Source organism: Chionomys nivalis, chromosome X, assembly GCF_950005125.1.
Source record: "Chionomys nivalis chromosome X, mChiNiv1.1, whole genome shotgun sequence".
Classification (NCBI taxonomy): Eukaryota; Metazoa; Chordata; class Mammalia; order Rodentia; family Cricetidae; genus Chionomys; species Chionomys nivalis.
This window is the reverse complement of record NC_080112.1, coordinates 100,020,961-100,033,333: the sequence shown is the minus strand read 5'-3', so window position 1 is coordinate 100,033,333 and position 12,373 is coordinate 100,020,961. Positions and strand designations below refer to the sequence as shown.

The following is a 12,373-nucleotide window of genomic DNA, read 5'->3' as shown; positions in this document are numbered from 1 at the left end:
TCACTGATATGGGCTGACGAGATGGCTCAATGGTTAAAATCACTAGCTGCTCTTCTGGAGGACCTGGATTTGACCCCCAGCACCAACCATCTATAACTCCAGTCCCAGGGGACCTGACACCTCTTACGGGCACTGCATGGACATGGGGCATAGACATACATGCAGGCAAAACATCCCTATACATACAATAAAAATAAATAGAGACAATTTAAAAATTACTGATATGAATACCAAACAAACCATAGAAACCAGGTGTGGTGATTGGATAAGAAAGCTCCCCCCCCCTCCTTAGGCTCATAGATTTGAGTGCTTTGTCATCAGGGAGTCACACTATTAGGAGGTGTGGCCTTGTTAGAATAGATGTGGCCTTGTTGGAGGAAGTGTGTCATTAGGGGTGGGCTTTGAGGTTTCAGAAGCTCAAACCAGCCCCAGTGACTCTCTCTTCCTGCTGCCTGACAATCCAGATGTAGTACTCTCAGTTCCTTTTCCAGCACCATGTCTGCCTTCAGGTTGCCATGCTTCCCACTGGATGATAATGGACTAAACCTTGAAACTGTAAGTCAGCCCCAATTAAACTTTTTCTTTTATAAGAATTAACTATGGCTGGGCGGTGGTGGCGCATGCCTTTAATCCCGGCACTTGGGAGGCAGAGGCAGGTGGATCTCTGTGAGTTAGAGGCCAGCCTGGTCTACAAGAGCTAGTTCCAGGACAGGAACCAAAAAGCTGCGGAGAAACCCTGTCTCGAAAAATCAGAAAAAAAAAAAAAAAAAGAGTTAACTATGGTCTTGGTGTCTCTTCACAGCAATAGAACTGTAACTGTACATCAAGAAAGTAGGAAGTCCCAGCACTTGGGAGGCAGAGGCAGGAACCCTGTCTCGAAAAACCAAAAAAAAAAAAAAAAAAAAAAAGTAAAGTAGGAAGTAAACATTCAGGAGGAGAACAAAAAGAGCTCTAAAGAAGATGCTAATAAAACACAAGTGCTATAATAGGAAAAGGGGAAAATAAGGAGGAGACTTAAGTGGGGAGAGAGTAAAGATATCAAGAATGAGTGGGAGAAATAAATAACACTAAAGATGGCTTAATTTGAATTAACCCACATCGAGAGATAATGCTCTCCCCAAAAGCCATAAAAAGCCCAGCCCCAGGTGGGGAATAACTCCCTTTGAGTTGTTGGCAAGGAGCAGTCAAGACACTCCTAAAATGATACAGGCTACTGTTACTGCTCTTAGTTGTTGCCTGCTAGAACTTTGTGGAAGACAGCACATAGTTGGGTCACAGGGCTTGGGAAAATCAAGCTGGTACTGACTATAAAGCCCCCTCCTAGATGGCTAGCTTTCATATTGTCAAAATATGCTATGCAAACTGCTTGTGGAGAAAAGTTATCAGCAGTCCTATCCACCTAAAAATCCTGTGAACTACTATGGTGCCCAGTGAGATATGTTCGACGGTGCAATAGTGGCACTAGTATCTTGGGGGTAACCAATATCTCTCTGTTTGAACTTGAAGACCACTCAATTGGAAGTAACTCATTCTAGATACTGTAAACCTATTTAAGAATCTGTAGCTGGAGAAATCATGGATCCTCGAAGAGAACATACTACTACCATTTTGCCACCATTTTGGTTTTCAACCGCCTTCTAAATACTTATCCTTATTTGTTCAATACAACTAAGTTATGTAACTTATATTATACTAATATACTAACTTATATTGAATAAGTGGTGTTTTCACCCATCATCAAAGAAGATTATTTTTGTAGTAGGTGAAGGCTATTACAGGGATAGACAACTGGCCAAAATGCAGAGAGTAAGTGACTGTGGAGTTCTCGTCCCTAAATAGGACATCTATGACATAACCCCTACATACAAGGCTCAGGAAACATCTTGGAAGCAAAACTTAAAAGGTTGCAAGAGCAACCAGGGGAACTTCTATGAAATAATGTGTTCTGAACATGAAGGGAACGTTGTACCTATAAACTCTCAACATTGTGGTTATTTACACAAAATCATAACAGTCAATGGGGAGAAGGGCACACAAGGCTTTATACCTGGTTGAAGAGCTATAGGCAGTTGATGTCTGCTGATGGAAGAGAATGTGTGTGTGTGTGTGTACAGATGTTGATGTGATTGTGCCTCAGTGTATGAGTGTAAAGGTCAGAGACCACCTTGCATGAGTCGCTTCTCTCCTTTCATCCTGTGGGCTGTGCAGGAGGCAAGGAGGTCTTTGTGCTCACAGATAAACACTAAAGGAATCTGAAATGCCAAACACATAGGGTTGTTCCTTCAAAGGAAGGCGTGCGCAACCTGTTATCTGCCCAGAAGGCTGAAAATGGAGTTGACTAATAGTCTGGTGACCTTCACACTGTCTGGGTCACCAAGACCATGCAGAATCCTCCCCCAGACCCTTATTGTAACCTTGTTTTTGCCAGTCAATCTATAGAACTTGTATTTTAAATCAACACTGGTTACTTAGTTGTATTGAACTGAATTGACTTCTTACTTCCCTCAGACCATCGCTCTGCTGGCTGTGGTGCTCTCAGAGACACCCCCCCAACTCCACATCCCCCCCTCCACACCCCCCACGTCTCAAGGTTCCAGAGATCAACCTCATATCATCCTGCCTGGTGGCAGTCTTTTTTACCTGCTTAGCCATCTCCCTAGCTTCACATTTCTATCTGGATATATTTTCCTAATTACAAGTTTTCCAAGAAGACGAAATGTGAAGCTGAAGCCTGTGTGTCTCATCTGCCTGACTCTCACTCCCTGACTCAAATGTATTCACTGAAAATAGATGTGTGCACTCCAGATGTGTTTCTCTGAGTACAGTCAACACACAAAGGGAAGCATTCAGCTAAAATACATACAACCCAAAATTATAATCATTATATACTTACTCTTTTACATTCTGACTATTTCACTTACCATTATAGCTCAGATTTTCATTGACATTAAATAACTAGTGCTTTATAGGCCAAAATAGGACTTTCTGTTTTAAATACAGGATCTCTTGTAATCCAGGATAGCTATGCTCTTGAAGATGGCCTTGAAATCAGAACCCTCCTGCCTCCGCATCTTGAATAACAAGTATGCATCTCCTTGTCCAGGTCCAAATATTGCTTTAGCTCACCTATCTCTTAGTAAGTCAGTTTGCCTAACATACTGCAAATGGAAACTCAATATAGTTTGCAAATATTCTATTGTTCCTTAACTTTTGACTATTTTCCTGCCATCCACAGAACTTACTTAACTATTTTTTATATTTTATTTAAAATTATTACTTTTTCACAGTATCTCATGTAGACCAAACTGATCTTCAACTCACTATGGAGCCACAGAAAACAGTATAGCAGCTCTTGAAAAATTAGACATAGAGCTAACACATAATTCAATAACTCACCTTCTAGGCATATATACTGAAAAGAAAGAAGAGCAGAGATCCAAGTGGGGTAGTTTCCCATCTATGGTCATAGTAGCATTATCTATAATAGCCAAATGACAGAAACAACCATGTAAGTGGACAGACAAGCAGAATATCCACAGTGTGGACTGTTATTGGGCCTTCAAAATTGAAGAATGTCTGCTAAATGTTATAACCCACGGGTAAGCCACTTGAAAACTTGCTAAGCAAAAGCAGAAAGACAGCAAATGACAAACACACTGTGATTCCACTTCTGTTATGTACTCAGCAGCCAAATTCTTATGAAATGGAAAGTAGAATGGTGTATCTCGGGGTCTGTGGGAGGGAAAACAGGAAATGATCTTAATGAATCTAGACTTCCAGAGATGCAGGATAAGCACTGGAGAAGAATGGTGATGACAATTTCACAGCACTGTGAATGTGCTTATTTGTATATAGATAGGATTGAATGCAGGGCTCTGTCCTCCCCACTGATATACCTCTCCGGGACAATGTGAATGCATTTACTTCCACTGAAGGGTGCTCCTGGAAGTGAGTAAAATAGCCATTTCTAAGGTATTTAGAGTTATAAATAAGAAACGAATAAAACTGAACATAGTATCAGAACTTGAGCGTTCCCTGGGGAGCATCCCATGCCAGGACCCAGGACCCAAAGGAAAACCTTGACTGATTCCAGCTTCAGTGGCTGGGCATAGCTTCTCCTAACTCCCAGGTCCTGGGCAGATAACAGGTTGTGCACGCCTTCCTTTGAAGGAACAACCCTATGTGTTTGGCATTTCAGATTCCTTTAGTGTTTATCTGTGAGCACAAAGACCTCCTTGCCTCCTGCACAGCCCACAGGATGAAAGGAGAGAAGCGACTCATGCAAGGTGTTCTCTGACCTCTACACTCATACACTGAGGCACAATCACATCAACATCTGTACACACACACACACACACACACACACACACACACACAGAGTAAATAAATAATAAATGTAAAAATGATTTTAAAATGTAAAAATAAAAACGTAGCCCAACTGACAAAAGTTATGGATATCTATTATATTTTGGAAGTGTGTACATAATATATTGACTTGTTGAACAAAGAATATTTAGATTAAAACCTTTATTTTGGTGGTTTATCTTTGGGTGTATTGTCTGTCTCAAACTTCTTCCAACAGAATCATGCAGTTTTCTCTTCGGTTCAGATAGGAAGCGAAAATCTAGTTTGGGGCTTAGAGGCTGTAGAAAATCTTGTGTTTAGAGCACCGCTAGCAGTGGATTGTAAATTCTAGAAAGATCTGGCTTCAGTCACGAGTCTAAGCCCCTCCTTTTCCCCCATTTCAGGATCTGAGCCTTTCAGAACTGCAATTTTTATTTTGACCACCAGGTGGCAGCTATCGTCATTGTCCTTAATTAAAAGACAGGATTTTGTGTGTGTGTGTGTGTGTGTGTGTGTGTGTGTGATTCAAAAGCAAATATTTGTTATTTTTTAAATCAAATCACATCAGAAAGCATATGGTTAAAACAAACAAAAATCTCAACACCACTTCCCAACCCAAAACAAAAAATTAATATTTATATTGCTAGGAGATGATGCAATAAGGAGTCCAAGTGGAACAGAGGACCAGTATTTAGTTTCTAACTTCTAAACAAGCTCACCTCACACATATTTATCAAAACATTTTGATAATAAGATGTATTGAAAGGGTATAAATCCCTTACTGTAAATAAAAATACAAAATTCCAACGACAATCTTAAAGCTGGTTAATAGTGCTCTCAAATCTGGACAGCTAGCTATGATTTGCTAAAACAGGTCTATGTTTTAGAGATCCCTGCTAAAAATCTAGTGTACTTAAGTGGGTCTTCATGAAGTAGGACTTCATGATATGAGAACTATTTTAGGACATAGTCTGCCGGGGCTACAGCAGCAATACCGCCGTTGTCAGGGGTGACAGAAGCGCGTACAGCTGTTCCTTCCATGAACAACAGAGCAGCTGTGGTCCAGGAAACGCAACCACGTGACCCACTGCACTTCATTCACATCTGTAACATCTTTCCTCGGCAGAGAATACGCCATCAATCTTTTCTGTAAGAATTCCAGGTCTTGGATGTGCAGCTTTGCATTACGTCACCATGGTTTGCCTTATTTTGCAAGTACACGCACGGAGCAATGTATAAAACCTCCAGAGAAGCTCCAGAGCTAGAGATGGTCGCTCACTAGGCACAACGTGCTCTCCAAAGGACAAACTGTTGAAGTCCACGGAGGCATCCTGTTTGCTTTTCAATACCACACTAACTTTATCCAGGTAAAACCACAATTTCAGTTCTTCAGCCAGTAAGGGACCACATATGTTTTCCTACACAGTTACTAAAAAGAGCAGGTCAAGTTGAATGTGCCGAAATAATTTTTCTAGCCAGATATTTTAGCATCTTGAAGAAAATTAGAGAAGGGATTTCCTTGGTTGTTTCCCACAGCTTGATAGGCTTAAAAATGAAACAAACAAACAAAAAAAAACACCCCATTTCTTTAAGAACAAACAAACAACAACACTTTTATCCACCGGGCAATGGAGCATCCCTTCTCTGTCCTTTCTGACCTGACAGCCGTCAAGGGAGGAAATACTTAGGGACATGTTTAGATGAGAATGATTTCCCCACCCTGCGGTCATCTGTGGCTTAAGTTAGAGCGGCTGTTTTGCAGCCCCTTTGGTAGGTGGTAGGTCTGCAGTCAGCGAGCATTGAATTTCTGCTGGCATAGATGCTTCACAGGGGAGCAGAATATCCACTTCTGCTCTTCTTTCCTTTGTCTTGTTTTCTCCTCCTTCAGCTCTCCTCAATGATTCCTTTGTCTTCCTTCTGGGTGTGTATGAGAATTCAGGGACGGACAGCATTGCAACCGCTTGCTTGAAATTTCCTGCCCCCCCCCTCGCCCCTACAACTGAGACCCTGTTACTAGAAGGTAATAGAGTTTCAGCCATGGGAGTTCTCTCTGAAATCACGGCACCATCTACAGGAAAGTGTTGTGAGGTTTCTGCCCCTTTCCTGGCAGTTCTTCCGGACCCTCTGGTAGATTCTTTAGGTAATGTCTGCCAAGGTCGCCCTTCTGAACATCCATGTGTCCCTTCAGTCTCACTTACTCCAGCTTGAGACTAGCTTTGGCTGTGACCTTCCCTGCTTGAATGTCACCACAGTCTTTCTCAGCCCTGCGGTGGATCTCCCTTCACAGGCTCGGGCTCTATTAGAGTCTTCATCACCGTCACTGGACCTGTCAGGGTCCTTACTTCCGTTCTGCCTCGTATTTTCTGTGAAAGAAGAAAGTTGGTAGAAAATGAGAAGCGTGGGATTCTATTCCTTGTTCCTTGAGTTTCAACAACTTTTCTTTTTTCATATAGTTACCTAGTCGTTCTCATAATAGGGCCAGGATTCACCCTGTATTTCACAAGCTAATCCAGAAGGACTTCATGCGAATCTCTGTGAGTTCAAGGCCAGCCTGCTTCTACATAGCGAATTCCAAGAGAGTAAAGGGTACACAGTGAAAATTTGCTCCAAAAAATATTTTTAAAAGGAATGCATAGCAAATTTGCATAGTGTCTATGCATGGTGGCCATGTTAATCTTCTCTGTGTTGCTTCAGTTTTAGCATATGCGGTGCCGAAGGGAGCAGGACTTAGATCTCTTTTTTTGTACGGAACTTAGGCAAGCTGTGCTCAGTGTTTTCTATAATATTATCAACACGGACAGCTTCAGGAAACAGAAAAGGGAGCCTGGAGAGATGGTTTAGCATTTAAGAGCACATACTGCTCTCCCAGAAGATCAGAGTTCAGTTCCACACATGCACACTGGGTGACTGGCCCATAGCCAGCTGCAAGTCCAGAGCCAGGATCTAAGTCCTCTGGCCACCACAGATACCTATAGGAACATGTGCACAAATCCACACATAGACCCCTCCACATGGTTTAAAGACAAAGAAACAAAAAGTGGATTATGAGGAAAAAAATCACATGTAAGTTGATATGTATACACAGCAGAATTTTATACAGTTATAAATAAAAATAAAATTATGATGCTTTTCAGTAAAGTGAATGGAATTGAAAATTTTTACATCTGGGCTGGATATATATAATCTCAGCAGTCTGGAAGTGAAGGCAGGAGGATGTCTGTGAATTCAAGGACAGTCTGACCTACGTAGTGAGTTCCAGGCCAGCCAGGGCTACATAGAGAAACTCTGTGTGCCACCTCCAACCCCGAAGAAGATTAAGGACAAAACCCTATTTTCTCTAATATGTAGAACTTGGATTATAATTTTTATGTATGTGTGTGCCTGTCTGTCATGAAAAAAGAAAAAGGATGGTGGAAAGAGAAGGGGGGGGGGCTGGGGAGAATTGAAGAGGAGAGGAAAGAAGGCCCAAGTTTACCTGCAACAAAAAAGCAGAAGTGGGGTCTGGGAGCAGGAATAGGAAGAGAGCAGGGTCGGGGATGTGTGTGAGGGTGTGGGAAACAAAGATCAACAAAAACAAAAGTATTCATAGAAATGTCATAAGGAAACTTGTTACTTCATCAGTCTTGTTAAAAAATGAATAAAAAAGACCAACAGAAAATGATGATGCAGTCTGTACTTGTCTAGCATGCATGAATCAATCCATAGAACCAAAATGAAAAACGGAAGATGGTACAAAGTGTATTTGGCTATTGGAGATACTGGAAAGCCTCTCAGGTGATAGATCAGCACCCTGAAGTCACGTCCTCTGCCAGACAGAACGTTTGTTTCATTATGTATTAGTGTTTCATTCTGCTGCAGTGCGGTCCTGGAACTCCCTCTGTAGACCAGGCTGGCCTCAGACTCACAGAACTCCACCTGCCTCTGCTTCCCGATTGCTGGAATTAAAGGCGTGAGCCACCATGCCTGGCTGATTGTTTTGAGACAGATCCCCATTAGGTGCTCCAGGCTTGCCTCGAACTCCTATCTGCCTCTGCCTCCTGAATGCTTCCACCCGCTACCTGTTCTCAGATGGGGTTGGATCTGTCCACACTCTTGGAGGAAAACACAGGGGAAGATGCCCATGTGCCATTGCCCTTCTCAAGCTTCAGTTACCTCTTAAGAAGAGAAGACAATTTTTGCCTGGTAATCTTGTCTCCTTCCAATATCAGGAGGATAACTTTATGTTTTTCTTTGGGTTCACCTTCTTATTTAGCTTCTCTAGGATCTCATATTATAGGCTCAATGTCCTTTGTTTATGGCTAGACTTGGGGGTGGGGATGGGGTGGGGGTAAGGGGAGATGGGGAGAGAAAAGTGAGAAGGGGAGGATGGGGAGAGCTTGGGGGAATGGGAGGGTTGGGATAAAGGAAGGATGGATATGGGAGCAGGGAAGCATATATCTTAATTAAGGGAGCCATCTTAGGGTTGGCAAGAGACTTGAACCTAGAGGGGCTCCCAGGTGCCCAGGGGGATGTCCCCAGCTAGTTCCTTGAGCAGCTGAGGAGAGGGCGCATGAACTGGCCCTATACTATAGCCATACTGATGAATATCTTGCATATCACCATAGAACCTTCATCCCGCGATGGATGGAGATGGAGACAGACCCACACTGGAGCACCAGACTGAGCTCCCAAGGTTCAAATGAGGAGCAGAAGGATGGAGAACATGAGCAAGGAAGTCAGGACCACGAGGGGTGCACCCACCCACTGAGACAGTGGAGCTGATCTATTGGGAGCTCACCAAGGCCAGCTGGACTGGGACTGAAAAAGCATGGGATAAAACCGGGCTCTCTGAACATGGCGGACAAAGAGGGCTGATGAGAAACCAAGGACAATGACACTGGGTTTTGATCCTACTGCATGAACTGGCTTTGTGGGAGCCTAGCCTGTTTGGATACTCACCTTCCTAGACCTGGATGGAGAGGGGAGGATCTTGGACTTCCCACAGGGCAGGGAACCCTGACTGCTCTTAGGACTGGAGAGGGAGGGGGAGGGGGAGTGAGGGGAGGAGGAGGGAAATGGGAGGAGGGAAGGAGGTGGAAATTTTTAATTAAATAAAAAAAGAGAAGAGAAGACGACTGGGGCGTCCTAGCTCATTAAGTTATAAGGTTGTTGTTAGATACTGGAAAATATTTTTAAAAAAGATCATTTTAACTCGCAGCTTCAAGCTGTGTTATCAAAGCAAAGAAATGGAAGAAAATTAGCCGATCTATATTTCTTTCTTGCTGAACGTTATGGATCGAGGCCACATCACATTCTGGTTATAGAAGAAACCAACCAAGAAGTAGCCCAAAACTCTTTATGGACTAGCCTCCTAGCCCAGGCCACCACTGCCAGCTTCTCTGTGGCCTGCTCCTCTGCTTGTGGCACACTCAAGGCATATCTACTGCAAACAGCCTATGTTCACCTCTCCCAAATTTTATTATACAACCTTCCAGACCCTTGGGTCCGGAAGATACTACTTTTCGATTGCTAACTGGCCATGCTGCTAGTGTCTTAAGGAATCTTTTCCAAGAGCAGACCTTTACCTTTGGCCTGCAATCCGTACAGCTCAGAAATCTTTCTATTTGCAGAGACCGCTATATATCATTGGTCTGATTTAACTCTGCCTCCTGCTGCCCCTCCTCCTTCCTCTTGTCCTCCTTCTCGCCCTCCCCATTCTCTTCCTTGTTGTTCTAGTCACACCGGAGAGTAGATTTTTCCTGGAGAGAATGTGTGAGTCCACCCGGTGTCTCTCTCTGTAAGGCTTTCTAACCCATAATTTCCCAGGGCAGTTTCCCTGAAGCGAACTCTGCCATCATTGCATAAACACTCTCAGAGGAAATCTCCTATCTAACAAGGGACTCCAAAATTTTCCCCATGAGCATTCAAGGCACTTGAACACACGGATTCAGGTTATGTTTGGCGCCCCATCTCCCAAGTGCTCTGGGCTTTTGGAAAACCGCATGTTGCCCTGCTTGCTTAAGGGACTCTTGCATTCCTTGTGTACCTCTTTAGCAGGCTGGGGATTAAGTGGACGGATTCTAGCCCTTTGTACATGTGTGACGGAAGTATGCATTCAGTGAACTCTTTAAAGGATAATACTGTCGCCATCTCTTTAAAGATGTAGAAACTGAGTCTCAGGAAGTATGTGGACCAGTTTTTCTCTTTGGGAACGACACTAGGCTTATAGAGTCAAGATACCTGATGACAACTTGGTAATGATCATGAGTGGTATTATTTTGTTTTATGACAGTGAGAAATGGATAAGGATCTCTCTTACTATGTGTGGTATTATTTCACCCCCCCCCCCCGAGATTGAAATGACACAGGTGCTTTGTAGAACTCTCAGAAAATCCACAAAAACAAAAAGAGGCAGGAATAAACAAACACCTAGGAGCCTACCCCTTTCTGGGATTTGCTGACACCTAAGAATGATGCAGGAAAGATGCAGGAATAAAAAGACCCAGGAGCCTACCCCTTTCTGGGATTTGCTGACACCTAGTGGTGAGTGGATTAAAATAGATTGAGATGGGGCAAAAAGAAAAAAAAAGGGGGGGGAAGGAAGGAAGAGAAAGAAAGAAAAAGAAAGAAAGAAAGAAAGAAAGGAAGAAAGAAAGAAAGAAAGAAAGAAAGAAAGAAAGAAAGAAAGAAAGAAAGAAAGAAAAGAAAAGAAAAGAAAACCCGGTTCCATTTTACTTTGGCTTCAGAGGGCAACTCCAGCCTCAGCCCTCAGGGCTAGGATTATAGGCATGTGTTACTATGTCTGGAATGAAGTTTAGAACGTCACTAAAAGTACACAAGTTATAAATATACACCTTGATAACTCCTCAAAATAAACACATTTGTCTGGCTAGAGACCAAACTAGGAAAGACAACATTACTAGCATCCTATACACCACACAGATGTCCTCTTCCCCAGCCAGGTGCAGTCATTGTTGGGACTTATGAAAATATAGGTAAATTTTGTCTGTTTTTTTGAATTTTACTTAAATAGACTCATCCAGAAAGTACTCTTTTGTGTCTGCCTTTTTCCCACTCAACATTATCGGTTCATTAATCATCCATCTGGTTGCATGAGAATGTAATTTATTCGCTATTATTGCTGTATGGTGATTTATTGCCTAAGTATAATTGGGAATAAAAATTCACCATTGGTAAAATAATAACACAAAATTAGTGAGAATATAAAATTCTTGACTAGCATAATGCACCACATTAATATGACTAATGAATACACAAGTCTACACTCTAAAAGTAGACAGTATACCTTCTCTTTAAAAATGAAAAAAATCTACAAAATTGACTGCACAAAGAATGTAAAACAAGTCTCAACAAACTGCAAAGATTAAAATAGTGCAGAGTATATTCTCTGACCATTATGAAGAAAGTTAGAAATTGAGCAAAAAACTAGAACTCACGGTATCTTTTGAAATTAAAAGGTATATTTTTATTTTAGTTTTCTATGGGCGTGTTTTGCCTCTGTTGAACGTTTGTGTACCACATGCATACCTGGTACACAAAGAGGGCAGAAGAGGGCATCAGATCCCCTGGGACTGGAGTTATAGATAGCTGTGAGCCTCCAGGTAGGTGCTGGGAAGCAAACCTGGGTCTTCTGGAAGAGCAGTATGTGCTCTTAACCTTTGAGCTCCAAGAAGTATATTTCTAAATGGTGTACTATTCAAAGAAGTAATAAAATAGATATTTGAAAACAGTTTGAGCTGAGTGATAAGTAAAAGCATAACGTAAGAAAATTTGTGGGATATGAAATTCAAGCAGGCCTTTTTTTCTGGGGTAGAAATTGACAGGCTCATTCTAAGATAGCCTTGAATAGCCAAAAGCATGTAGGGAAAGAACAAGATTGAAGAACTCACAGCACCTGCTTTTGAGACTTACTGTAAAGCACAGGCATGAAGAATGTGGTTTGGAGGACAGACGAGATAGGCATACAGATCAATAAGCCAGAATAAAAAGTGCAGAATTAGATCCACACATTTGGTCAACTGATTTTCAA

At 42.3% G+C, this 12,373-nt stretch overlaps 1 pseudogene; it reads right to left on the bottom strand.

Moving 5' to 3' along the window:
• Positions 1–5,815: 5,815 nt before the first annotated feature.
• LOC130868545 (lamina-associated polypeptide 2, isoforms beta/delta/epsilon/gamma-like) lies at positions 5,816–7,962 on the bottom strand (annotated as a pseudogene).
• Between the last annotated feature and the right edge of the window lie 4,411 nt (positions 7,963–12,373).